The following is a 24,714-nucleotide window of genomic DNA, read 5'->3' as shown; positions in this document are numbered from 1 at the left end:
GGTCCACGCTGAGCCTACTGATTGGCCCTTCACACCGTTTGGTCCATTCTAAGCCTACCGATTGCTTGCCCTGATTGGTCCACGCTAAGCCTACTGAACGGTGATTGGCTAGCCTGTCGCTCCTAAACCACAATGCAGCAGATTCAGACAAGACACGACAATTGTTGATTTCAACCTTTATTTGGTACAACAGCCTCCTGGTCCAGCAGCATCGTAGAGCATGGGTTGGTTCAGCTGCATCAGAGAGATCGTTAGTCCATAATTCTATCTGGTCATCTCTTGCGCTCATTGGTCACTCAGCTCCCTCAGTAGACACCAACTGCTATTGGTTCATCTAACTACAAGTGGTGGTGCTCATTGGCCCATCTGACTACAAGCCTCTCCTTGGTCATTTATGTCTAGAGCTCCCTAACAGGCTCGAACTGCAATTGGTCACTTCCACTCATCGCTAGACCCGACTGCTATTGGTCACTCCCTCTAATCTCTAGATGAGATAATATAAGTTTAACTGTGGGATATTGGAACTTTTACCATAAGATAGGTTTAGCCGGGGGGTCATACGCTGGTAAGCTCCAACTGCTATTGGTCCATGCCTCCATCCGGGTGCCTACTGGTTCACAATGAAACTTTTTCACATGCTCTGATGGCACCGAAGAAGGTTCCCTACACATACAATAGATGGCGCCGGTTGTATACCCTCTTCGCAAAGAAAGCTAAGGTTGGACAGCTGCGACGGGAGTGTGAAAAAAAGTCAATTTCATTGGTGACTCATTTCTATCCAACAGGTTCATACTTAGCGAGAAAAACAACTTAAATGGTCAATAAACCCTATAGAGCTTGGGTCCGTTTTTATTTTAGACAGCACGCATTCAACAAACGAAATTAAATAAATCGAACGGAATGACAATAGCATAGTGGTGCTATGTGGTGAAGCTCAAGACGCACTGACGCTCCAACGCTTATTAAACAATGCTATGCACGCACGTACTCAAGGTTAAAAAAAGAAGACTCAACCCAAGCTGAGTATGAAGAAACACAATTTCACATTGCTCCCCTCAGAATATTCTGTTCAAACATAGCCAGCGTATATTTCACGCGACACAGCTCGTACGCAGAGCACAACTGGAAGCACCCTTAGAAATATGAGTTCAGGGCACAACGTCGCACTATGAACCAGTTCATCTCGGAAAAAAATGCGCTCATCTTCGCTGACGGGCACATAGATTCATGAGCACCATGCAACACTATCTGAAACATGCGGCGCCTGGACAGCTCACGCGACTTTAGCCAGCCCGTGTTTAAGGATATTGCAGTTTTAGACGGTGCACTTCAACATAAGATATTAATTAAATCGAGCACAAAGCACAGTGATGCCATGTCGTGACTGACGCTCCAATGCTTATTAAACAAATTGCTTGGTACTATGCACGCACGTACTCAACTCAAGCTGAGTATGAAGAAACACAATTTCAGATTGCTCTCTCCCCGAACATCCCGTGCAGTCATACCTCCGCGTTCCTTCTCTATACTGGAAGCAGCAATATTAAGATCGTCACACTATGAACCATCTCATCAAAAAAAAATTTGCTTACCTCATCACACCGGTATGACGCACGTAGATTCTTGTCATGCGAAGCGCTACAGCAGGGTAGGGAAACACGGGCGCGTGGACAGCTCACACGATTTCAGCCTGCCCACGCACACCTCACAACATGCTCCGACACACCAAAATGTCGCGCACCTCCCAGGCACCCACATGTCGACCACTTACCGTGCCAGCCGTACGGAAAACTAGATAGCCAAAACACAGGCGCGTAATATACCCCTCCAGTTGGGACCATCTGTTTTATATCAATGCTCGCTCGTTTCCGCAACGTTGCAAGTCCGAGAAATTGGGTCACCTTGAAGATGTGGTCGAGCCATCTGTTTAATATCAAAACGCACTTCCACCCGCCATGGCCAAACTGAGTACTCTGCGACGGACCCTAGGGGAAAAAATGTTGCGTCAAGGTGATGTAAATAGGCTTTCTCCGAGAGACTGGGTCACCTCGTAAATCATGTTTTCCGAGGCCACGCGTATTAAAACCAAAGGTAAGCAGTGATCACACAACGCTATGCGAAGAAAAAAAATATCCCTATGAGCCCACGTCACCACCTGCTCATTGCCGAAACAAGCACCAAAAACAAAGGGTTCGCTTATGCAGTTTCCAAGAAGTTCCAAATGTCCTTCGCGCACGCGCATCGGGCCGTTCCTGCGTGATTGTGTAAACAAAATCGCACCACCCTCCAAGGGCGCATTTGAGTTCCGTCCGTCGGTCGACTCTGGGTCAAGCGCACAACGCGGAAGATGAGGAAAGTTCAGTTCATTCGGTGTGCGTAGAAACTGAGAAGTCATCTGTTTTCGAAAAGCTGGATAAACCCAGTGATGGGAGCATTGTTCCGGAGAACGAAAAGCTGGACGTGTTGGACTTACGAATAGGTCGACATGGGGAGGCGGTATAGGTGGAACTCCTGATGGAAAGCGATAAACGCGTTTTAAGCGATTCACAGATGAAGAGTTGCAAGAAATGCGTGAATTACCGGATCTGAAACTAGAGAAGAGACTCATGGATGGATCGGCCGAAATCATCTTTACTCACACGAAGTGACGCATCCCACCGAGACCAGCGAAAGTGCGCGCGTCTCATATGTAATCATCAGTAAAATAAAAGTATTTCCTGTTTTTAGGGGGGAAAATTCTGTGTTGTGTGATGGAGAAGCTATATAGATAGGTGATAGGGAGAAGGATTATATAGCACGTACTCATCGACTATGCGAGTATAGTTTGTGGAGAGCGCCACACTATTTTAAAGCCATTTTATATCATATCCCAAACGTTCTGCGCGATCAAACAAGTCCGAGCATTATGGAAAGAAGAAAACTGTTTCACGCATCAGGGTGCGTGCGCGTTTCAGCGTGCTCAAACAAGTTCTGGCTATTAGTAAAAGAAGTAGTTTTGGGTTCCCAGGCGGGTTCTGCATGGTGTTTCCAGCGCATCAGGTGATGTTCTACAACAACGTAAATTGTTCTGCGCGATCAAACAAGTCCCGCTCCCCTGTATACAAATGACGCGCGTGCCATATCATAACTTCTTTCAGCGTGCTCAAACAAGTTCTGGCTTTTGTGCGTTGTGGTGAGACGTGGGACTCGTATAATGGTGCACATTTGTAAGAAACACTGAAGAGATTCAATGGGCACACACTATGGAAATCGACAGCCGATTTAGAAAAGGTATTGCGATTTTATCCTCGCTGTATAATCAAAAGCACTATTTTCAGTAGGGCAAACGGTCCTCGATGTTTTGACGGCTTTTTCGGTTGGATTCCAGAAGATGCAGTACCGCAGGGGCTCTATGAAGCTTTCATCGGGAAAAGATTCACCACCATCGATAGGGTAGGCGATGCTGTGGACGAGATCCTATGAGTATACCAGGAAATTGAGCTAGAAAAATAAGATGCGAACCTATTCATGATATCACGCGATCTCGGCGAAGTCCTAAAGAGACACGGCTACAGAGACATCGCGGGTATAGATATTCTTCAAGCTCTCTATCTGCTGCACGTCTTAGTTTACCACTGGAATGAATGCTGTCGTATCATGTACGAACCGGATGGCTGTCCACCAAAAGATCGAGTGAAACTGTGTAATCCTCACGTAAAATAAAGCTCTTTCGTCCTCGCAAAAGATTTTTGAATGCATGAACAGATGGTTTCGAACGTGCAGCCTACCTCATTCGACGCATTTTTTGAAATTGCCACGCGGGGTTTGACATCGCGTATCTCTATAACCACACATGGAGTAACCCTAAAGCAAAATATAGGGAATAAGGTACTTTCGAAGCCTGATGTAAGTGGTGCGAAAATACTCTCCCTCTATATCTGTAAATAAGCAACACGCTGTGCAATTCGAGCTCCCACCGCACACCATTCGGGATAGCACATCGACACAGTATGGTGTTTGAAAGCAGAAGCGGTAAATCAATTTCTTGCCCCCGCCCTCTCTTCACAGAACTGAAGAAAATCACATTTTCTGTAGGACGCGTGGTCCTCGATGTCGTAACAACCTTCTTCCAATGGATACCTGAACAGGAAGTGAAGGAAGGAATATATGAAGCTTTCATCAACAAAATATTCACCGCAGATGACAGGATAGACAGCGCCGTGGACGAGATCTTACGCATGTCCTACGTAATCGAAGGAAAACAAGGAGTCTCATTTCTATTCAAAATATCACGTAATCTCGATGAAGTCATAAGGAGGTCAAGCTACGAAGACGTTGTACCTGTAGATATCCTTCAAGCTCTTCTTCTGCTACGCATGCTGGTCTATCGGTGGAATCAATGTTTACCAAGTGAGCGGTCGCTTTATATTTCCAAGGATTGAGTGAAACAGTACAGGCAAATGAACGGTTATTTGCATAAAAAAATCTATGGATGATCTCAATGTGCGATCTTCATTGATAAACAATGAAGATTTCGTGCTGTCACTAGATATCTACTCAATGGGTGGCAATACCCCTGCGTAGTTCGCGTTCGCGAGGTGGATTTGTTTTATATCATAAAAATGCAGTGGTTGCCTCATTCCCGCATTTATTTCGTGCGATCTTTATGTCACAAAAATAAAGATTATGAAAAATTGTTTGTGGTAAACACGGTGTTCACAACACTTTAGCGAGGACGTATTCTAACGTGGAGACAACGCGTTCCTTTCCCTCGACGACGGTAATGTCGAAGCTCGTGCGGTTCTTTTTCCAGTAGTCACGCACCACGGGGATGGAAAACCCGGCATTTATGATTATCTCGTTGATGGGTTCCCCGTTTCTATATCGCTCCAACAGTTCCAACTTGTATCTCACAAACTGTCTTATTTTATGAGTACTCCGCATGGGAATAGCTCTCAAAATGTCACTAAAATCACTCTCTTCTCCGTGTCCCGTTAAAAAGTTGTGTAGGCATTGTAAATCTGCCAGCATGCGTTTGCATACGAACTGATTCATCTCACACGACACACTGGGGCTTCGCACTTTTGCGCTTGTCAAGTCGCTGCTCATCACTTTTCTCATGTTGGAGGATCCTCCTTGAATCTCTTGAGTGTTTCTTACAAATCTGCACCATCATACGAGTCACACGTCTCACCACAACGCACAAAAGCCAGAACTTGTTTGAGCACGCTGAAACAAGTTATGATATGGCACGCGCGTCATTTGTATAAAGGGGAGCGGGACTTGTTTGATCGCGCAGAACAATTTACGTTGTTGTAGAACATCGCCTGATGCACTGGAAACACCATGCAGAACCCGCCTGGGAACCCAAAACTACTTCTTTTACTAATAGCCAGAACTTGTTTGAGCACTCTGAAACACGCACGCACCGTGATGCGTGAAACGTGAAACGGTTTTCTTCTTTCCATAATGCTCGGACTTGTTTGATCGCGCAGAACGTTTGGGATATGATATAAAATGGCTTTAAAATAGCGTGGCGCTCTCCACAAACTATACTCGCATAGTCGATGAGTACGTGCTATATAATCCTTCTCCCTATCATCTATCTATATAGCTTCTCCATCACACAACACAGAATTTTCCCCCCTAAAAACAGGAAATACTTTTATTTTACTGATGATTACATATGAGACGCGCGCACTTTCGCTGGTCTCGGTGGGATGCGTCACTTCGTGTGAGTAAAGTTGATTTTGGTCGATCCATCCATGAGTCTCTTCTCTAGTTTCAGATCCGGTAATTCACGCATTTCTTGCAACTCTTCATCTGTGAATCGCTTAAAACACGTTTATCGCTTTCCATCAGGAGTTCCACCTATACCGCCTCCCCATGTCAACCTTTTCGTAAGTCCAACACGTCCAGCTTTTCGTTCTCCGGAACAATGCTCCCATCACTGGGTTTATCCAGCTTTTCGAAAACAGACGACTTCTCAGTTTCTACGCACACCGAATGAAGTGAACTTTGCTCATCTTCCTCGTTGTGCGCTTGACCCAGAGTCGACCGACGGACGGAACTCAAATGCGCCCTTGGAGGGTGGTGCGATTTTGTTTACACAATCACGCAGGAACGGCCCGATGCGCGCGCGCGAAGGACATTTGGAACTTCTTGGAAACTGCATAAGCGAACCCTTTGTTTTTGGTGCTTGTTTCGGCAATGAGCAGGTGGTGATGTGGGCTCATAGGGATATTTTTTTCTTCGCATAGCGTTGTGTGACCACTGCTTACTTTTGGTTTTAATACGCGCGGCCTCGGAAAACATGATTTACGAGGTGACTCAGTTTCTCGGAGAAAGCCTATTTACATCACCTTGACGCAACATTTTTTTCCCCTAGGGTCCGCCGCAGAGTACTCAGTTTGGCCATGACGGGTGGAAGTGCGTTTTGATATTAAACAGATGGCTCGGACACATCTTCAAGGTGACCCAATTTCTCGGACTTGCAACCTTGCGGAAATGAGCGAGCATTGATATAAAACAGGTGGTCCCAACCGGAGGGGTATATTACGCACCTGTGTTTTGGCTGTCTTTTGGCTGGCACCGTATTAATTAATATCTTGTGTTGAAGTGCATCGTCTAAAACTGCAATATCGGTAAACACGGGCTGGCTAAAGTCGTGCGAGCTGTCCACGCGCCGCATGTTTCAGATATTGCTGCATGGTGCTCGTGAATCTATGTGCCGGTCAGCGTAGATGAGCGCATTTTTTTCCGAGATGAACTGGTTCGTAGTGCGACGTTGTGCCCTGAACTTATATTTCTAAGGGTGCTTCCAGTTGTGCTCTGCGTATGAGCTGTGTCGCGTGAAATATACGCTGGCTATGTTTGAACAGAATATTCTGAGGGGAGCAATGTGAAATTGTGTTTCTTCATACTCAGCTTGGGTTGAGTCTTCTTTTTTTTAAGCTTGAGTACGTGCGTGCATAGCATTGTTTAATAAGCGTTGGAGCGTCATTGCGTCTTGAGCTTCACCACATAGGGCCACTATGCTATTGTCATTCCGCTCGATTTATTTATTTTCGTGTGTTGAATGCGCGCTGTCTACAATAAGAACGGACCCAAGCTCTATAGGGTTTATTGATCATTCAAGTTGTTTTTCTCTCAAACCAGCTTCTCTGCACAGCATCAACTATCGATGTTTTCTCGATCATGTGCTTCTTCCTGCTTATTTCGAACGCGTGCTGGCTTCTTTGATTAGCATCATGATGAGTTTTTTTGCACTTTGTTTATACACATTGAAATGTTTTTTTTTGTGGTTCTGTCACAAAATTCGTTCTCAAGAATGAACACGCTCCATTGCATCATTTGCCGTTCTGCTTGATTGAAACAATTTTTAGGTTGAACTGCAAAGCACACACATCCTAAACGATCCTAAGCTTGTTCTCGGGGTGGACTTCACCTAACGCACGCATGCAACCAGATGAAGCCAACTTTACCCGTGTAGAGTGTGTTTTGAGATGTGTACCCTAAACACGTTTTTTTTTATTTCCCATTAGCAACTGTGGCTATGTGAACAGCGGGAGGCGGCGGCATGTAAGCTGTTCAGCCTTCTAACGCTGGCTCTCTAGAAGTATGAACCAGTTGGATAGAAATGAATCACCAATGAAATTGACTTTTTTTCACACTCCCGTCGCAGCTGTCCAACCTTAGCTTTCTTTGCGAAGAGGGTATACAACCGGCGCCATCTATTGTATGTGTAGGGAACCTTCTTCGGCGCCATCAGAGCATGTGAAAAAGTTTCATTGTGAGCCAGTAGGCAGCCGGATGGAGGCATGGACCAATAACAGTTGGAGCTTACCAGCGTATGACCCCTCGGCTAAACCTATCTTATGGTAAAAGTTCCAATATCCCACAGTTAATCTTATATTATCTCATCTAGAGTTAGAGGGAGTGACCAATAGCAGTCGGGTATAGCGATGAGTGGAAGTGACCAATTGCAGTTCGAGCCTGTTAGGGAGCTCTAGACATAAATGACCAAGGAGAGGCTTGTAGTCAGATGGGACAATGAGCACCACCACTTGTAGTTAGATGAACCAATACCAGTTGGTGTCTACTGAGGGAGCTGAGTGACCAATGAGCGCAAGAGATGACCAGATAGAATTATGGACTAACGATCTCTCTGATGCAGCTGAACCAACCCATGCTCTACGATGCTGCTGGACCAGGAGGCTGTTGTACCAAATAAAGGTTGAAATCAACAATTGTCGTGTCTTGTCTGAATCTGCTGCATTGTGGTTTAGGAGCGACAGGCTAGCCAATCACCGTTCAGTAGGCTTAGCGTGGACCAATCAGGGCAAGCAATCGGTAGGCTTAGAATGGACCAAACGGTGTGAAGGGCCAATCAGTAGGCTCAGCGTGGACCGGCTTAGAAGTCAGTAGGCTTAGGACGGACCAATCAGCATGAAGTGGGTGGAACCAATTGCGCCACGAGGTAAGTTTGGACATCTGAGATAAAGCCACAGCGGGGTCGCTGCCATCTTGCGGGCGCTGATGAAGGCTGTGTTCAGTGGGCTTAGTCAGCGGGCTTAGAACGGGCCAATCGGTAGGCATAAATTGGGGACAGCCAATTAGAGGGCTTAGAAAGTCTGGGAGAGTGATCAGTAGGACCAATCAACGGAGCCGGTTAATCGGCATAGCGGGTCGGCGTGCACCAATCAGCGTGAAGCAGGGCAGAGTCAAGTAATTAGCGTAAAGGGACGGAGCTATGGGCAACCAATCAACGATCAGCAGGCATGGGCCAATCAACGTGAAGTGGGCGAAGCCAAGTAATTAGCATAAAGGGGTGGAGCTACGATTGACCAATCAATGATCAGTGGGGCTTGGCGTGGACGAATCAACGTGAAGTGGGCGGAGCTAATGGCGGCCAATCAGATGGCTTTGGAATTGGCTTGTGTTGGATTCCAACTGGATTGGGTCAGCTTAGAACTGGATTGTGTTGGCTTAAAAGTGGATTTTGGCTTAGAATTGGATTAGAATTGGATTAGAACAAGAATTCCTGGAATTGGATTAGAAAAAGGACGTCGTTGTTGGACATATGTCCCTACTACTAACGTGCGTCCTGGGCCGACTTCTAAGGGAACTGAGCCGACATATATCTGAAAGCGTTTGAGGAAAACCCAGGAAAAAACCCAGACAGCACAGCCGGCAGCCAGACTTTAATGGGAAAATCCTTGCAGCGGCGCATTGCGACAATGGGAAACTAGACGGGTCTCAATGGGTCTGAATGAGCGTGGTTCCACTTCGTTCCCATTGACATTTACAGTGATTTCTCATTGAAACCTGCTAAATTCCCGTTGTTTTCAATATGGTATTTGTCCAAAATTGTCAATTGGGAATGGGAAATTTTTTTCACTTTCAATGAGAATTGCGAATACGATATCCACTTAAACCGAATGAGATTTCTAGGCTATTTTGAATTGGACTATTTCAAGCAGGGATAGTGCAATATTTATGTTCCCTTATATACCTCGGCACCCCAATGATTTTTTCCGGGGGTGGCGGGAAGGGCAGAATGTTTGGGGTGGAGGTTTTGACAGTATGGGATCTGCATCTAATTCTGCGCGTCTACTGCGCCCGCACTATGTTGGCTTGGCTCAGAAACCCTACGTTGTGGAACGTAGACAAAAAAACAGAAGGAAAGAAATAGGGAAGCATTTGGGGGGGTGATTGTGTTGCAACAGTAATGTTTCACCCTGCCCCCCGTGACAGCGCCCCTCCTCATATAGCCCGCATAAAGTATATCACTACTTGTACAGCTAAGATAATATTTCACATTGATCTTGACATCGAGGTGATTCCCATTTAAGACAAAATTCAATCCAGATAGCGCATATATGCATTTAATAATTTTCCCGTCAGAATGTTTCGAACATATCAAGTCTTGAGAGAACTGATGTTCTGAGGCTGTGTGCAGCGAACCCAGAAGATGTGGGTTCGAGTCCTACAGCTGGCTAACCTTTTCAGTGACTTCCTTCTTTCATATCAAGTCTGTTTTTCTGCAATAACTGTATTTTGTTCGAGATATCCGCGAATCCCAACCTCAACTTTTTCTGTCTCCTTATCAGTCTTCCCTGTGTGTCAAATGGCGCAACTGCCATCGTAAGTGACCGCTCATCGAGTAACCAATATTTAGCTACCAGGTGGTAAAAAGGTAAAACCAATGGCATAACGTTTGCTTATGCTTTAGCAAGTTCCAACGCCTCCGAGAGGAATAGATCGCCTTCTGAGTGTTGTTGACATACTGCACCAAACCTAACTAGGTCTCAGGAGAATTGCGAGTTACTGTTGTTGCCCACCCCCTGCTTCCGTCTTTCCGGCAACACAACGACTGCTTCTCTCCCAAAACGTTTGACAAAACAAAAAGTACGTTTAATACGCTATTTCCGGGAACATAAGTAAGTCCTCAGGAGTCAGCAGTCTACCGTGTGAGAGTACCTCCTCGGTAATGAAGCATTTACAGGAGAGAGAGAGAGAGAGAGAGAAAAAAAAAGCAAACTGCAACTTTTCCCTCAACATGCCGAATGCTATAAACTATCCACTGCTTGTCACTTATCGCCTCGGTTCCGCGACCAAGCCGGTGTGCGAAGACCACTAATAAGCATTTGGCATACACCGACTCCGGAATAGTATTATTATTTCTCCATTCTGTGTGACTCACATACCTACAGAGGAACGTATTTAATGTCCGAACGCTTTCGGCAACCTATGTATGCTTCACTTGCGGCGCAAACACCTTAAAGCAGAGTCGGCGGTACGTTTGGAGTGCAATGATTATGGTGATATCTCGTTTCGTTTCCGATATATTTTCGTATTCCTGTTCCAAGAGACACGACGCTTTGTTTATCTGCTTCGAATGATATAGTTGCAAAACACAGTTTAAAATGGCTATCAACACGCTCACATTAGTTTTCCAACTGATTGCTTTACGAAAACTAGCTACGTATAACACATATTATGCAGTACGTAACTGTTTCTGTTTCGCAAATGTGAGCTAAAATGTTAAACAGTGCACAGAAGAACGCCCTCGCGCAACTTGACAGCCGAACTTTTAGTGTTGAGAAGGTACTGGGGAGCTGGCCAAGACAGCACCAGCAACCTGCGATTTGTGCACTGACGAACTGCCTCAAGGATATACGTGCTGAAATAATATTTTAAATCATTCAGTGCTTTCACACGTCAAGCGTCCTGGAACAGCTGGTCGCACCAGTGCGACCTACGTCTCCATTTTTTTCTTTCTATTTCTATTCTATTCTATTCTATAAAGGAGTGTCTTTTTTTTCGATACAGATTTTTCATTAAAAAAGTATAACTCTATAGAAATCCTGTTTTCACTTCTATCATCTCTGTGCCGGCGGACGCTCTTGGCCATCTGTTGCTCAACCGCCCAATGACTAATTACCTAAAAATCGCTAATTAACTTTTTAATTACAAAAGCTACAAGGTCGTCCCAATAAGAACATCTGGTCCTTTCGATCACCTGATATCGTTACCGTTTTCAGAACAAAAAATCCGTTCGATAGATCGCCCGCAAAATATTCGTGAAAGAACACATTTTTTTTCTTTATTTTGTTCATTGCGAATCTTCGGAGACGCGTCTTTCCTCACCGCCAATGTGAGAGGGTGAAAGAGCACAGTGCCGCCTCATGCCGTCGAAGATGAGCTTTAACTTGGGGAAACAAAACAAAAACAAATGTATCAGGTGGTGCTATCCGAAATGCCCTTATCTTGGGTTGCATTTTCTGTTTTCTTTTAATCTTTTTTCCAGGACTCAAGAGGCGATAGTGTGCTCTTTCACCCTCTCACATTAGGGTGAAGGACAGACGCGTCTCCGAAGATGTGTAGTGAACAAAATAAAGAAAAAAATGTTCTTTCAAGAATTTTTTGCGGGTGATCTATCGAACGAATTTTTGTTCTGAAAACGGTAACGGACCGAAGGGACCACGGGACCACGTGACCACGTGACCGAAGGGACCAGATGTTCTGATTGGGACAACCTTGTAGGTTTTATAATTAAAAGGTTAATTAACGATTTTTAGGTAATTAGTCATTCGGCGGTTGAGCAACAGATGGCCAAGAACGTCCGCCGGTCCAGATATAGAATGATAAAAGTGAAAACAGGATGTCTGCAGTGCGGTGAAAGACGAGGACGGAACACAAAAAGAGACGTGGACTTTACACTGAACTGCCAACCACAGAATTTTTATTTCGCGAAACGAGGCCTTAAATATATAGGAGCCCATAGTATGTTGGGGGACCACTTATTGATATGTGTAGGATGTAGGATGTAAGATGACAGGCAGAATTCCAAAATACAAAAATGTTGTTCAGGTGTAAAAAACAAGGTAGCCTTCTCTTTCGAGAGGCGCATGAGATCAAAAATGCAGGTAGCAACTGCCCAAAAAAATAAATATCAGCATATCCCAAAAAATATCAGCATTCATGTCGTCCACTTAATGATAACAGTTGCGTGTGCAAGAGATAGTGGTGTAAACAGGAAGTCGACACGAGAGAGGGAATAAAGGGGGAGAGGAGGGCTCCAATGTATTTAAGGCCTCGTTTCGGGAAATAAAATTTTCTTTGGTTGGCAGTTCAGTGCCGTGTTCTCGTCTCTCGTTTCTTTTTGTGTTCCGTCCTCGTCTTTCCCTGCACTGAGGGTTTTATCGTTTCTCAAATAATAATTGGGTGTTTACGTCGCGAGACAACTGAGATTTATCGTTTTTTAACATGGATAACGCTTTACTAAAACTTTGCTGCTCTTAGTCAAACAAATCAATACTTTGTCTTGTTTATTATTGTTTCACATAGGCATCTGCAATTTACTGCTTACTGCTCCTTCACAAGCTGGGTTTATGGATTGCATAAGAAACTGAAGGAAGATACCAGGATGTGATGTGCGCAGAATCAGGACGCTGTACCCATCAATTTCATATCGTGGTGCCCATATATGGTTTCCTTTCTGCGTGAAGGCAATTCATGCAAAGTTTTCCGATATACATTTCCTAGGTTCATGAAAGCTGCTTTGCTATTGAGAAGCAATCAAAACAATCTAGATAGTGCCTGCCTTCCATAACCATATGTGGTGAAGAAATGTTGCAGTGTGAAGTCACAAAATAATTTTGCGTTTATACTGGTCATACTGTTACTCATATCTGCATGCATTTACAGTTTCGAAGGTTTGAACCATTTCGAATGTGTATATAGTTTTCATTGCAAATCATTCTGGAATGCAAACCCAACTTATCACATGGTGAGAAAAAGCACCATTATTTATTTGTTGCTGTTGTTGTTGCTGGTGCTTTTGTAATGCAGATTTAGAATACTTAGTCTATTCAGCTTCACCATTGAAAGGTTTCTATTGTACCACGTTTTTCACCTATGTTTGCAACAAGAACAACAAAACTCTGATGCTTTTTGCCCTGAGCATAGATTTATGCATAATTTCAAAATGGAGGATGCCAATGCCAATGTGTGTATTACCACAGTTGTATTTCCTCCTGTGTACATGAAAGCTTTGTGAATCTGATACAAATATAAAGAATGTCAAAAAAAAGAGCTGATTACATTATGTCAGTAGATTTTATTTCCCTCATTCATGCCATATTTTCAGTTCCTGTGTGGAGAGATGGCGTTTAGGTTCATGTTGACAGGGTGGTACACGTTCTTTCCTTCCATGCAATATACGAGCACTGCAGAGTTGAAGCCTGATGTGCTGAAAAGGAAAAAAAAATACTGAAGACCAAGAAAAAGACCTTACCATCATGTGCATTCAGTGCCCAATTCCACCACATTCTTGAACCCTTGGGGTGTTCTCTGTGCACTGGAACTGTACTAAAAGTCACAGGCGTGCATATAGTTCATTAGAATCAGCAACACAATTTAGAAAAGTGTATGCACCCAGACGAAAAACAACAATGTGCCATGTTGGTCGGTTCTCTGCGTAGGGAACTAAAGGCTGAAGGCTGAAAAATAAAGAAACACGGCAAACTAAATAACGTGTATTCTCATCATGAATAAATGATTGATTACTCTATTTTCATGAGACAAGTTGCATTGCTGTAGGCTCTGCTACACTTCATTCAGTGATGGACAAAATTTTATAGAGCACAGGTGTGGCACATTTCTTCATCAGACTGACACCCTCCCTAGCAGTGCAAAACTTGACTTGCAAGATTGGTGGTGGACTGTTGCATACACCTTTCAACATGTGTGTGCCCTACACTGTTAGAAGAAAACGTATATAGGAGGTATAACCAAGGTACAAACCAGGGCTAAACTACAATATTTATACCTCATCACCAACGTCTATACCCCGTTTAAACCATGTGGGAGGTATAAATCGCCGAGGTTGTACCTTCCATGCCAGTTGAGGGTATAATAAGATACTTCTCTCTTGCCTATAATTCGCTCCGAGATCGAACACTGTCGGCGCGCTGCGGAGAAACGATGAACCACCGTAGTGGGATAGCTTCCTCGCACTGTCTGCTTTTACACGTTTATTCCGCGTTCAGTGCAGTAGGTGGAGCATTGGGGAACCGAACGGTATCATACCATCGCGGTGCAAGTGATCTTCCGGTGAATATACACAACAATTACGGAAAAGAACCATCAACTCCGAACATCGAGCGGCGTGTTATCCACACTAGAAATGTGACGGTGTCGCCCTATATATAGACCGATCTCGCAGCGAATACCTTCGGTATTTTGTATACCTTTAGATATGAACCTGTGGTACCACATTAATTTGTGGTGAAGACAGCAGCATCTCAGCTAAGCAGTAATGTAATCAAGAAACACAGTCAGTAATACAGTTGCATGGTAATTAATAGGGAGAGTGGTTTATAGCAGCGTGCTATTTGTTCCTGAAATGACCAAATCTACGCGTCCTCACTCATATAGTTGCTCGCCGGGCGAAGGCGGCCCCACATTTTGCGAAGCCACGATGTATTATACCAGTATCTGCTCTCCACCAAACCCTGCCACGTTGGTTCCTGCGTGGCGAGTAATCTGCGCGACAGATACGTTTGTGTGTGTGTGTGCGTGTCCAGGTATTCTCTTTCTCTCTTTCTATTCTCGCGGTAGTTGTTGTTATTAAAGCACTTGTCGCTCAATATTATTTTGTTCTAATTTTGTTACGAGCTGGATCAGGAATTTGCCACTCTTATATAGTGCTGAAATAAATCGAATATTCCAGTTTTCCAAGATTACAATCCGGGCTTGAAAATATAGCTTCAAGGGGATATATGTGTATATCATGAATTGCAAATAATATACCTTCAGGGATATAAAGTTACTATACCTCGAAGGAGGTATGCGCCCTGGGACAAGACATTTATACCCTAAAAGGTATACATTTTTCTAACAGTGTATTGCAAGCTGTTAAAGTGTCACTCTCATGCAAAACTCCGCCACCACCATGTACATAAACTTTTCTTTTTTTTTTCAGAATTGTGCGATTTTATTGTTTGAGCTGTGATACTTGAACTGCAAGCATACCATCCTCTGATGATGTGGCGGTTATTTACTGCAGAACACGACGCCCACCTGCATCACTTCTAGAGGCTGGTACTCCTGCGTAAGCTGCCTGTTTCACAACATGAGCATTCAGTGTGACCAAAAATTCACATTTTATTCACCATATTACACACGCTTTCGGCAGTTAGCTCAAATGAGTGACACGCCGTGGCACCACATGTAGCCACTGACACGGGAAACCCCAGACAATTACTGATTGTGCGCGACTTTTTTGTAAATAGTGAAACGGCGTCACGTTTTCGCCAGGTAAGTCAAATGAGTGACACGGCGTGGCGCCACATGTGGTCGTTGACGCCATGGAGGAAGGAAACACAAAGAGCGGCTCTTCGATCCAGACTAGCGTAGCCACCCTCTAGCGGTCGCTTGAGCCAAATCCCCATTACGTCCTGTCCACCACTTGACCCCCTCTAAAGTTTCGGTTTTGCAAGGCTATGTTTCTCCCCTTGCTCTCCGTGTGATTTTGCTTTTCGAAAGTAATTTATTGTGAAAATGTGAGCACCATCGTAGAAAAGATGTATGGTAATGTGTTCCTGTCCCGGCTGCGGCTCTCATTGAACTGAAAGCAGCTGTGTCACGGGAACACGTTTTGTTCGTAAGTACACCGTCAGTTGTTTTAGTCGCCTGTGTGTGTTTCAGTCATCTTGAATTGTTCGCTTGAGACCTGACACTGTGCCGCAGATTGATTTCATATCCTCTGTTGAAATTTGTGAACGCCTTGAGGAATGTCCATGACTGGTTTATGTTGTGAGTGCTGCAGAACAGGATTACCGAAAACTGAGATGCTAGGGTGCTGTCCACGTCAAGCTTTTGCTTCAGCGTGTTCATGGTTCTACGTAAGAACGGCATGAAATGTAGTCCGTCAGACCTGACGCGCGGCGCTTAACAATATCTCATGAAGGATAATATGCGTAGGAGTTTCAACACCAATGCCGTATTCTACGTTTATTTGATTTTTAAATGCGATAGCATTTCTTTAACACACTTTTGTGCCTCGGAAGTGTAGCGTCAGTGGAGAGGAGCTGGACACTTGCCCCCCTCTCTCTCTCTAAAAATTGTTTGGTCCCCGGCCACATCCAGCCTAGCAACGCTCTGCCATCAAAGCTCTTTTCACCTTTCTGGATACTATGGGACTTGGATCGTTATTGTGAAGGGGCTCATTATTTCATTTCATGCATCACCAGTTGTTGTACAAATCTGATTAATAGTGCTGTGTGTAAGGCATTCTTTACCACTTAATCAAGAAACGTTCATACGTTGGAAGTGACCTTTGCCACACGTAATGTTTCCAATCCCGCGTACTCCTTTTGCGTTCTGCACACTGTTACTGGTCTTCTAACAGAAGAGTAAACATTCGAACATGGAGAAATAAAGTGCAAGCACGCGTTCAACGTAATACTGCCATCTGAACTGCTACACAACTACAGCTCTCGTCGTCTGCTCCGGTGGCACCGTGCCAAGGGGATGAAACTCGCGAGTTCACTTGCGGACTAAAGTGAGGCGCTGCAAGCTTTTCACGTCATCAAACGTCATGAAACGTCAGAATTTTTACGTCGAAGCGCGAGTTCTCAACCGTCACGAGCCCATTGGCTCATGAGGCCGCTCCCCCGGTGTGTGAGCGCTCATTGGTTGGTTTGAAATTATGAGCTTTCCTTGGCGCGCTCAAGCCGGCGACACCGTGTCGGCGGTGCGGGAGCAACTCGCAGCAAAGTTTCGAAATGTGTTGGGTGCAGCAGGGACGCAAGCAAAGCATCTATGCCGGTACTGCTTTGGATGGTTTTTAGTGTCCTAACATGTTGTCGATACCGACTCTGAAAAGCTCGGTGCCTCATGGATACTTCTGCAAGTCAATTCAGTGATAGACAAGTGGAAGGCAGGTCTGCTTCGCATTGCTTGGTGCGACAACGATTCAAGAAGGACGAATACTTCGTTTTTCCACTACCCACTTGATGACAGGTAAGTCAGTTCCTATTCCATTCTGTAGCTTAGTATAGCATAAAGTCACACCTGGGGCATATACGCAGCATTTTGACATGTAGAATTTTTGGTTTTCACGTTTCTGATCTGTATCTTTCTTGTTCAGGTATAAGCACTCAACCCATATCTGCTTCAGAATAGCATCTGCATGGATACAGTAGAATGGATAAGCCACTCAGAGGGGTTGGAGGATCATCTTTCGACATAGCAGCTGCACAAGTTCCTTTGTGGCGGGTCAACCAGGCGCCTACACAAGTAGCAAAGGGATATGGACATGTTCTCTGTCATGCCGGATCTCTGAATATGTGTGCCTGTGCGGCCAATATACTGTTATTCTACTGTGAAATCTTCCACGTGAGACATCAGCTATCAGTGAATGCAAAGTTGCTTCGGCATATCATTCGAACTTCAGAAACAATGTTCTATCATGTTCGTGTTTTGCACAGCTACAGCAGACTGCAGTTCGTGATTTGGAAATATCTATCTCGAAAAATAAAGCAGTTTGTGTAACAGAAACAGCCAACGCTTCCGCATTTTGTTACTTATTTCATTCGACGCGAACGAAAATCCACAACCACCCAGAACCGCCAAAGCAGGGGAGAGGGTAGAGAACAAATGAGAGAGGGAAAGGGGAAAGCACCGCCAGCGTCACAGGTCACCCAGGGAGACAGAAAAAAGCAAAGCAAAAAAGCTACTCAACCGTCGTCCAACGATTGGCCCAACGCTAGAGGTCACGTGAGTTTTTCCCGACAATAGAAATATACTACACGTTCATCCCCCTGGCCGTGCTGTCTGGAGGGTCACGTGAGCGGTCACGTGGTAGACTGGAGCATCCCAGAATTCAATGCGAAGCCGGCTACGCTCGTCCCGATGGAAAACTGTCGGAGGGACCGCTCCTTGTATTTCCTTCCTCCATGGTTGACGCCGTTGACGAGGAGATAGAGGTGTGCGTACAGATGTGCGCCGATGCCGTTTTTGACGGCGGCGGCGTGAATCGGCGAGCCGGCGACATCAGCGCAGACCGGCGGTGTGCTCAACCGCGCGTTAACCTTACCGCCATGGCATTAACGAACGACATTTTAGCGACAAAGCAAGCGAGCTGGTGTCATACACCCAATGGTTCGTAATTAAACGTGAACACTGATAAGTAAGATCCCCCAAACGCAACTAGTTCACTGTCTTCATATTTAACGAACTGTACTGTGAAATGCAGCCTCGTTATGAATTTACAATATATGACGTACACTGTCATGCGGTTCTACGCCCCGTTGAATTGTTAGAGCCTGAATAAATGAGTTTCCAAGTGCGAGTTTACCTTTAGTTTTGAGACTTAACGCCGTCCACTTGGACATCCCCTCCTAGATAGTTTCTGCTTGAAGATACGAATTTGATGTCAGTGCATCAATGTAACAACCTCTCCAGAATTATATACTGTTACGACGACGACGACGGTGTCGGCAGGGACGGGCGCGTGTCACGCACGGCCATTCTCATTCTGTCCATTAAACCATTGCCATCACCACGCTGTGCTGCCCGTATCATTTGGTGGAGGTGCAGGGTAATCCTTCTTCGAAGCGCTGCTGTTCTGGCCATCAACGCCCCAGCCCCGACCCTAGGAACACAAGAGACGACGACGACCGGAGACGACAATGAATAAGCCCTGAAGATGCTCCCAGCCCCGAAGACGCCCAACGACGCCCGCGACGACAGCGCTCAGTGGAGGATACCCTCGGCCCCGACCCCGTGGAGGCAGCACAGCGTCATTCCACCATCGTCCCATCGTCGCCCACCCGTCCATCCTTCGAACGTCATCGCATCGAGCCATTCCCATCACCGACCACATCACCTATTGTGCCCCCGGCAGCATGGCATTCATCTGTCGGGTCCCGGAGGTCACGCCTCGGGGAGGGGGGCAATGTTACGACGACGACGACGGTGTCGGCAGGGACGAGCGCGTGTCACGCACGCAGCTCAGTTCGCAAAAATTTACATAATTAAACTTACGTTACACGACATACACATCAGGAGGTGGCAAAAAGCTAGTAAGAACAAATGCCGTTGCCCGCATGGTTCTAGGTGGTGTAGTTTTTTTATTATAATCCAATCACACGTTTTCTGGGACACCCTGTATGTGTGACAGAGGCGGGTAGTTTTGGTTTTGCTGCGCCGATTCGTTTACCTTCGAAAATGGTACTGCTCGCACTGAAAATACCCTAATGGTATAGCATATCCCTTCTTACTAACCCATGCTCCAGTGGATTTGCAAAATCCCTGTAAATACCGAGACAGCGGGAGAGAATCGTGCGGTTAGGCTTCACTCAGGTGCCTTGGCCAGGAAAATGTATCCACGGAAAAAATACTGCTGCTTCCTGTGACAATAAGTGTGGAAAAGTTATAATAGGTGACCTACTGTTACGAAACAGAAAAAACAGTTCAGTAGTATGACAAAAGCCTGCCCCACGGGTCGGGTCGTGTCAGTACCAAACTGATGGATTAACAACTTTACTGCCCGACACCAGTTCAGCCAGGATTCTCGGGATAACGGTGAAGCACTAAAATATAATAAAAAAGGAACGAAAAAACAACAATTGGAATCATCGTACGCAGGTGATCATATGTGCCCCGTACAAGAAAAATAGCTGTAAATTCTAATACTTATTTCACTTATATGATGATGTTATGTTACGTCGGGTGTTGTCCAGTTACAGGCTAAGGTTTTAGCAAGTCATCTAGGTTCAAAGACCGCTTTCATTGGAATGCGAAACATTCTCCTGTCGGAAAATTGTTGTTCGGTGAACGTACTCCGTTCAGCTAAGGCAGTTGTTTAACAAGAGTGATCTACTTTCCGTCACAGATATAATAATTTCATAAAATAGACATTGTTGTTCGCGATTGAGGAACCTGTGTTGGAAGGGGGAGAGAGAGAGAGAGATACATGATGACGATGATATGGGGATGACTTCCGCTCATTGTTCTCTATCAGTAGGTAATTAATGCGGGAATGTACCTTGTAGGCATTTGCGGGTGTGCAAAAAAAAAAAAAAAGAGAGAGAGAGAAAGAGAGGCTCAGATGGGTACGAATGGGCTTACATATTCATATTTGGTACCATCGCAACGCGAAAAGCATCCTTTATTCTGATGCTTGTTTTGTGGTTCTCTGTGCCGAAAATGGATATGTAAGTAACGAGATTAAACAAAGAAACAGCCCGCGGATAACTATCGATGTAGAAGCGCACGGAAACTAGAGTGACCTTTGTGGCTTGACCGCGCCTCCAAGGCTCTGAAAGGGTGACAGACAAGCGGCGCGCGCTAGAGGTGGAGGGTTTTTCGCGGGTTTTTGCTGTTTAGCTTGAGATGTATTTGCCTGATTCTTTCAGAGAATGGTGCTGATGTTATTTTCTGCGACTTTCTTCGAGTTCAGTGCCACGAGGAATCATGCCAGGGAGAAAAAGTTTGTTTTTGTTTTCTATTTTCTTCACCGATTATCACTGTATCATCGGTAATGTATCTTCTAATAGAATGAGATTAATGCGAGATGCGCTTTCGGTCTATGAGAAGAACGTTACATTCACATTACAGACTTCTGAGTTCAATTGACGCGATTGAATTGATTTGATAAAATGGATAAAACAAAATCTATGCGGCGAAAGTTCCCTACAGATGAATATTTTTGCATGCATATTTCCCCCAGCGTTCATCCTATCTTTGATATGATTACTAAGACATCCTGTAAAGTGGCTTTTATACAACCCCTTCGTTGCGAAATGTTCATCCGCTACAGCCAGCTGTCGTGCTTGGATGTCAAATCCGTAATTTGGATAATAATAATAATTCAGGGCCACTGTGGCGACGTAAAGCTCAGAATTATTATTGTTTCTGGATGTTGGCACTTTCTAATCATTCTGTCACTTATAAGTAGTTTAGCACCGACAGAGAAAAGAAACTGAAACGGACAACAACAACAACATATATATTGTGATGATGAAGTGGGGAGGTTTTCCACTCTAAACGGACAAAGTTATGAGGTCCACATCTATTTTGAGTATTTCGCCGATTCACGCTAATTCACGCCGCCGCCGCCGCCGTCCAAAAATGGGCCCGACGCCGACGCCGACAAAAACAGCATCGGCGCACACCTCTAAGCGGGGAACCCTACAAAAGTTAAACGTTCTATTCTGCTGGACACTGCCTCCTTGGCTCACAAAAATGACGGCGGGTGCATTCTGGGTTACGTAAGCAAAGAAAGGTGGGAGGAACTTTTTCTGTAAGAATAGCAGTGAATTTGAATATCACAACAGGAAACATTGGTGCTATATCGCCAAAAAGGTACGTGGGGTGCTGGTGGGGGCCAATGGGGTCTGATTAATTACTGCTGACCACTGTATTCCATCGCTCACATGCCGATGTTCTTTTGTTTGCATAAATGAATGCCTGAAACCCGAGGAAAGAACGTGAAAAGCGTACTGCCGTACATTCTTTTGTGAGGCTTCATTCGAGATGAACCGAAAACAAATGCTTACCTGCTCATTCGGCACGTCGGTGGTGTCCATTTTCTCATCCAACAATATGGGCACAACATCGGGCTTTAGCCTCTTCCTTTTCGCAGACATTCCCGTACGGAATTGCAATAAGTCCGCCTCCACGTACGCTTCGTCGGCAAAATGCGAGGAACAAACGTGCCGAACGTGCAATTCTTCTGCCACGACAGGAAGCCTGCCGGCGATTGCTGCTTCCCACTTATTGCCCACTTATTCCCTACTTAGTCAAACTCCCCATTCATCATCTTGCAATAAAGTTGTTGTTGTTGTTGCTACTACTCAGTCCCTGTCCTTGAGCTCGTGAAACGCCTATTCCGGGTTTGCCCCAGACGATTTTTTGCAGCCAGGAACACCACACCGCGTTCCCACACTCCGCGACATGTTGCGATTTCACCACTGAGTTACAGTGTTCTAGAAGGGTAACATAGTGGGAAGAGCGCCGGCCCACTCCCCAACGGCAGCTGAGCCAAAAAAAGCGGACAGCCGCGTGTGGCGCTGCTGTCGACAACCCGAGCCGCTGGAGTGGAAAATACCAAGGGCGTCTGGTCGGTGTGGGTACTTCTGTGCTTCTGTTCTTCTGTTCTGTTGCCTACGTTTTTCAAGCGCGTTTCTTCAACATGTGCACTTGTGAAAGAAACGACTGGTGAGCTCTGATGGAGAAGAAAAAGAAGACGGACACGCATTGCTTCGCGCCGGGCTGCAAGACTGGATATCCCGGCAAACGCTTGGAGGATGGCAGGAAACTTTCCCTGTTCTCTGCACCAAAGGACGCAGAACGGAGACGATTGTGGGAGAGGAATTTGAAGCGCAAAGATAAACCACTGACGGAAACATCTGCAGTTTGTGAAAAACATTTTGAAGAACATTTTATTGTTCGTGATTACGTACATGTGATCAACGGCAACGAAGTTCGACTTCCTCGAGGGCGGCCTACTCTGGCTGCAAACGCAGTCCCGACACTGCTGCCTGGACTTCCAAAATACCTATCGAAGCCATCACCACAACCGAGACCTGAAAGGAAGCACCGTACCAGTCCCACAGAGTCTCGGAAAAAGAAGTTTCGTCTGTCACGTCCTGGTGCGAGCGACTTATTCACGGTCCAGGATGAAAACATGGACCCTAACGCATGTGCAAACTATGAACGAAATCTGTGTCGTGTCCGCGAGGAAGCAAAGGTTACCGTTGGGCCAGGCGATCTTTGTCTGCTTTCCGAAAAGCTAACCATTCCTGAACTGTGGACAAAGCTGAACACCCCCGATCTAGACATGATTCTGTACACGACAACTTGCATCAAAAAGGCTCCATTTGCCGTATTCCATACGAAGCTTGTGCAGTTCGTTACGGATGGTCAGAATTGTATCAAAGGCCACTGCTATTACAACGGGATGGAGAAAACGTCGAGGCAGATCAACTTAGTCGATGAGGCACAGGATTTACTGAGAGAAGCTGACAGTTCACATTTGTGTATAGGTGCAATGTGTGCAATGACATACCAAGAATTGAGCCAGCAACTGACTGATAAAATGAAGAACACTGTTATTGTGACAAATGGCCATGTCTTCAACAAGGCTTGCCTTGGTACAGTCACAGCGAAAGGTAAGCATGGTCACCTTATCACCTCCCCTGGGTGCGATTCAGAATTCCAGTCTGTATCAAAATGTGTTTTCTTTACTGTGGTGTTTCTTATTTTCTTCTAGGAGGCTGCTGCATTCATTGCAGATACCTAAGGAAAGCCCTATTGACAAGAAAGTCAAACATAAAGAAAAAGAAGGCTACACGCAACTTCTCCCAGCGTCTCAAGATTTCCAGCCAGAAGAGCAAACGGTTGTCTCAACGTCTGTGCACCCTCACAAATCTGGTCAGCACCATGCGTGAAGAAAATTCGAAGATTAATGAACAGGCCTTCCAGCATAGAATTGAGTCGTTGTCAAGAAAACAACAGGAAGCTGCCATGCACATGTTCAAAGCAGCAAAAAGGAAAAGCCGGAAGGGGATGACCTACTCGAAGGAATGGATCCTTGAGTGCATCATTATGCGCATGAAAGGTCCCAAACTGTACGAGCATATGCGCAAGCACAACATACTTACCTTGCCCAGCAAGGTTACGCTGCAGAAATACCTCAGATCATATAGGACTGGGTATGGATTTAATGAGACGATATTGAAGGTGTTGAAGCAGAAAACCGCAACCATGGATGTCTTCAAAAGGCACGGGGGACTACTACTTTATGAAATGAAATTATCAGAACATTTATCTGTTTCATCTTCGGGACACATCGAAGGTTTCGTCGATATGGAGAAATTCACTCCAAGCAACGAAAAGCATTCTGTATCAGACCATGGCATGGTTTTTATGTTCGTGCCATTCAGTGGGAAATGGACGCAGATAATTGCATCTTTTGCCACACGTGGTAACATGAAAGGAGACATGCTAGCCAAGGTGGTGCTCGAGGCGGTGATCCTAGCAGAACAGGCGGGACTATTTGTAGACTTCATCACGGCTGATGGTGCGACATGGAACCGAAAGATGTGGACAGTGATGGGGATTCATGCGACCGCATCTAGCACAAAGAGTAAAGTGCCACACCCCGTTGACTGCAAACGTTCACTGCACTTCATCTCAGACTTCCCCCACCTTGTAAAA

The sequence above is a fragment of the Ornithodoros turicata genome, chromosome 5 (genome assembly GCF_037126465.1).
Source record: "Ornithodoros turicata isolate Travis chromosome 5, ASM3712646v1, whole genome shotgun sequence".
Classification (NCBI taxonomy): domain Eukaryota; kingdom Metazoa; phylum Arthropoda; class Arachnida; order Ixodida; family Argasidae; genus Ornithodoros; species Ornithodoros turicata.
This window is presented reverse-complemented; position numbering follows the sequence as displayed.